We start from the raw sequence: 5,680 nt of genomic DNA, 5'->3' as shown, positions 1-5,680 counted from the left end.
AGTTTGTTTTACTAATTTTGTTTGTGTTTTGTTATTTTTATTAGTTTTTAATATGTGTATATAGTTTTTCATTTTTATTTCAGTTTATTTTAGTACATCAAGTTAAAATGAGAAATGTTGCCTTTGCAACTAGGTAAGTTTCTTAATATTTTATTTTACTTTTTAGGTTTGCTTTGTTTCAAGTAATTATTTTTTTATGGTTTTAGTTTACTTAAAAGGTGTGAAACCTACACAATGAAGTTCATAGGCTTGTCTTTGGCAGATTTATCACGCATAATGGCAGCACATTGAGAGTTAATCCGAAGCGTTTGGTTCAGCCAATCAGAAAAGCACCTCGGGCCAAACAAGCATGACTGAAGGCATCACACGCACACCGTGTCATTTCCACCAAACAGTGATCCTGAGCGCCTCCATCACTGAAGCCGTGTCTCGTCTGGTTAAAGGCAGGCGATTGCATTTGAGCGCTGCGGGCCCCTTCTCACCGCAGCCCCTCGGCACTCGCCTCTCTCTCTTTCTCTTCAAGTATGGCAGAGTTGCAATGAAGATAATTGTACAATAAAAGCGCCTCTCTAAATCATTTCCCTTCTGTCCATACAAGATTGATCACGAAAGCGATTCTTCAGACCGCTGTAATTTTCATATTTAATGAGCGTGACTCCAAAACTATTACACTAATTAGTCAAATCTCACATATCGTTAATGATGCTCGCAGTAATTAATATTGTATTTAATTAAAAAATGACCCATTTCAGTGGCTTGCATGCAGGCAGGCAGGCATCACCGACCGGTTGCCTTGCCTAAGGCTGCTCTGCGTGTATGTGTGTGTGTGTGTGTGTGTGTGTGTGTGTTTGTGTTGTTGCTGTATTAGTAGGGAGGATGTGATGAAGGTTCTTTTACAGAGTTTAGTTCTGTTGTTAATGTTTCCCCTGCTTGTCAGAGAATGAATGTAATATGAAGAGAAAAAAATCTAATTTAAAAGGTGGTCAATATGGCTGGATTTAAATCAAGTGTTGAGAGTTGGTTTATGAGCTTGTGTTCTTCGCAAGGTTATTCATAACAAAAATGAATTTATTCTCATCTTGCACATATGCACATTTGGAATAAACATGATCAATGACAGCCTCATGTTGTCACAAATATACAACATTCTTTGTTCTACAAAACACAAGACGTTAGGTAATATGTCTGAGCTGCTTATTATTTCCTAGTGACTGTCTTTTAATTTTATTATTCTATTTTATTATTTAATTTTTTTTGGGCCGATGGCATTTTTTTTAGACATCAAGGAAACTGAAATATAGGATTTAATAAAAAAAATAGTAAATAACCCAAGCTGCAATGAAATTTATATTACTTTTACATGATATTTACTAATTTAGAAATAAATAATTTGAAAATAAATCAATATGAAAAGAACTTGGAAAAAACAAAAACAAATGCACACTTCAGAGGATCTAACATCTGGATTCTATTAGGATTGTAAGATTCGTAGAATTAAATAATTATTAGATATTCAAAGCCTTAAGTGATATAAATGCATATTTTTCTGAATGCTGATGGCATATGAGAAAGCATTGTATCATTTGGCTTTCTCTTACTAATAGAAAGGCAAACACTACTTTTTTTATGCACCATTAACATTTTAAAGGTGACCTATTATGCCCTTTTTTACAAGATGTAAAATAAGTCTCTGATATCCCCAGAGTATGTAAAGTTTTAGCCTAAACTACCCCACAGATCATTTTTTTTATAGCTCGTTAAAATGTCCACTTTTAGGGTATGAGCCAAAACGCACTGTTTTTGTGTGTGTCCCTTTAAATGCAAATGAGCTGGTGCTCCGGCCCCCTTTTCAGAAGAGGGCGGAGCTTCAAAGCTTATGCTCTGGCATACAAATAAACATTCCACTATTAGTACAAGCCTGTTATCTTTACAGAAAACGTACTCTGTTTAAAAGTCAATCATCTGATTGTACTGTGCATAATAAATGATCGTTAATGAATTACATAGACGGGGAGCACGGCACAATAAATATAACAACAGCTGGTCTCATGGTGCCATCGCGTGTTATCACAAACTTAAGTCCCACTTGTGATTATGAGCTTGACAAATTCAAGCGGTCGACTTCACATTGCTTTCATATGCAATTTTTAACTCCCACATTCCTATTTGCGATCATTCTGGTAGCACATGAAGGTAGCACCAGTGAAAACAGGCATAGCATTAGCAACATTAGCATTACAGAGTGCTAAGAAGCTCTTTCAGAAAGGCAATTTGGAAAACAAAATATGACTCCTATGTTCATTGGTGCATCCCAAAACACAACATACTTTGGCGCTGACTTTGCATATCTCCAGCAGCTACAGCAGGAAACAGTAATGGCGGACTGCTGCCTCTCACTCAGGGCTCATCGTCACAAATGGACGGGACTCTTTCCCTACGATGACGTGTACATAGGGAGAAATTAGGAATCACTTTGGGAGACTGTTTATGATTTATTGGGATTATAAAAAATGAGTGGGTGGATTTTTACCATTACAGGCTGGTTGTTTTCACACACTGCTGCCACACAACTGTGTTCAAACACCTTATAAAAGTGATTTTTGCATAATAGGTGCCCTTCAACACTGGTTAGAAAGAACTATTACATCAAGATCCTCTGCACAATCTGACCTGTGTTGCAGCCTGGAATTAAACCACAACATGCTGGTTTCGTCTGGCCAGAGGAGAATGAGCTTGGTTTCTCCCAAGGTTTTTTCTCCATTTCTGTCACCGATGGAGTTTTGGTTCCTTGCCGCTGTCACCTTTGGCTTGCTCAGTTGGGGACGCTTGACTGACTGCACAGACACTATTGGAAGAGAGCTGAACTGGATGATAACATCACTGAACTGACTTTATCTGGAAAAATGACTCTTTATTATTGTCCTCCTGCATTATTGACAAACTATTTTCCTGATTGACACTGTAAAGCTGCTTTGACACAATCTGTATTGTATAAAGTGCTATATAAGGTGACTTGACTTGACTTAAAGATGGTAAACTGAAGACGTTAGTTAATGTTTAATTGTTTGTAATTTCTGACAGGAAAATAAAGCTGTGAGGGATGTGGGATTGTATAGTTGTTTAACAGCGTAGAGATTGTTCAGCTGATGAAACATCTTTCCAAAAGATTTTCAGTCTTTGATAAAACTCCATAAAACTGTTACATGTGATCCAGGGGCCGGTTGCACCAGCTGTACGTAAGTTACAACTTAGCCTAGTTTGGGTACTAAGTTACAACTTGCACACTACTAAATATTTTTTCGTTGCACCAGATACTTATTTAAAGCATAACTCTTCATAAACGCTAAATATTTACGGAAGCATCCGGTCAGGAGTAACGGTTGGAATAAAATAGCAGATTGAGTTAATTACATCAATATGCTCTTTTTTTTTACCCAGCAACATTCATTCCTTTAGACATATGTGATGCTGCTGACATTTACACTCACGTACATATTAAGAGAGAGAACAATATGTCAATAAACTTCTTTAAGCTTCTTTAATACCTCTAAACAGCACGCCTCATGATTCAGTCCGTGTTGCGCATATCAAATACATAATGATTAAATGTCATTTCTGATGTTTTTCTTTCATTATTTATTGATCCTTATTCATTTTACTTACAGTTTAATGTTATTTACATCTAAAAATATCTTACCTTTAGGCTAATGTTATTCATGATTAAGTATCATTTTTAATGGAAACTTATTATTATGTTAGCAAACTTATTATTATGTTAGCATTATATTAAATATATCGCTTTAAATACTAAAGCAGGATGGATTCTGATTGGCTGTTAATGTTTTTATTGTTCATCAGCTGGAAACAAAATGTTCTGAAAGTGATTTCGACAATATCGTTCCTATGTGTCATTTTTGTCATAATTGTGGTGTGAACTCTGCTATTCTTTCAAATTTAGAACAATGCTTAATTATTATTATAGTTATTATTTTTGGCCTTATATCTGTCTCTCAAAGCCTCATTTTCATCATTCATTGTTAAATTCAATATGGCGTCTAACGTGACGAAGGTCTGTGGAGCTCTGTGCTCAGAAAATAAAAAATAAAATAGGCACTTATAGGCAAAAAAGAATAAATATAATGCCCAACGCTGATAATTTAAATAAGCCAAATATCCACTACTTTTCCATAGAATGACTGTGGATGGTAATTTACATTTTCAGTCTTAAAAATGACAAGAAACACCATAAAACCCACACTGTGTAAAGTCATTGATGGCAAATATTGGTTTGTAATCATAATTTATGTGATAGTGTTCATTTCAGATGGAAAATGCTATGAACTGAATGTATGTTTTTGGAGTTGGTAGATGCATGTTTTTCCAAGGAGCCTACTTTGATTAAATGTGTTTCTGTTTAGGATGACATGAATGTAAGTAAATTGTGATAAACTGTTAATTTCTATACATGATGCTGTTGTGGTTATTTTGTTGTCATGTCACAGTGTTACAAAATGTATTATTTAGGCAAACAGTTGAGCGTCTCTGATTGTTTGTGGCGTTATCCTGTGCTAGTCATTGGGATTGTGTGTGAGAGACGCACATCTGTGTCAAGTCGCAGAGGAGGAGGCCCGCTTGATTTATGGGAGCCCCTTCACAGCAGAGCGCATAGTCTGGAAAATCTCCCGTTTACACAAGAATTGCCTGAAAAATGAGATCTGTGACTACATTCTTTTCATTAGTGGCTTACGCCAGCATGGCACTTGGGAGAGAACGACACCGAGCCGGAGAGCCGGGGCGATGGTTCAATGTGCCGCAGCCCCAGCAGCTGTTCATCGCTCTCCTGATTACCGACCACATTCATTTCACAAACAAACCCGCTTATTACATTTAGCAAGGAATTAAAGACAGGGAGATGGGAATCAAAGTTGGTAAACTCAGGGCGCTGGAGGCACAGAGAGACAGACAGAGGGAAATGCAATGGACTGAGATGAAGAAAGAATTAATAAAAACAAATGTTCAGTGATTATATTGCCAGCTGTGGATGCATATGGGGTATAAACGTAACTCTCCTGTTGTAATAATACAGCGGCATTCAGAGTTCACAATTCTTTGTTTACAAAAAATTTACATTTACGCATTTGGCAGATGTTTTAAGTGACTTAAGCATTCAAGGTACACATTTGATCGGTTCTTGCATTCCCTGGGAATCGAACCCATGATCTTGACGTTACAGTCTTAAACCACTCACTGGTGACTATCCTGACAGCAGACAGGCAAATTCAGAAGTGTCTGTTTCACATGTTAATAGCAACTTCATCAGTAGAGACAGATGCTTTTTAGCTCATTAATAATAATAATTGTAATAGCTTTTTAGCTATTGTAACATATTCGAGCAGGGGCAAAACTATTTATTGCACCTTTAAAGGAATAGTTCCACCAAGAATGAAAATTTGCCGGAAATTTACACACCTTCATGGCATCCGAGATTAGGATGAGTTTGTGTGTTCATCAGGTTTGTAGAAATGTGTCGCTGCATCAGTGTCTCAGCAATGGATGCTCTGCAGTGAATGGGTGCCGTCAGAATGAGAGTCCAAACAGCTGATAAAAACATCACAATAATCCACACCACTCCAGTCCATCAGTTAATATCTGGAGAAGACAAAAGCTGAAACAAATCCTG

This window comes from Onychostoma macrolepis, chromosome 17, assembly GCF_012432095.1.
Source record: "Onychostoma macrolepis isolate SWU-2019 chromosome 17, ASM1243209v1, whole genome shotgun sequence".
NCBI classification, from domain to species: domain Eukaryota; kingdom Metazoa; phylum Chordata; class Actinopteri; order Cypriniformes; family Cyprinidae; genus Onychostoma; species Onychostoma macrolepis.
The sequence above is the reverse complement of the archived record's forward strand: the minus strand, read 5'-3'. Positions refer to the sequence as shown.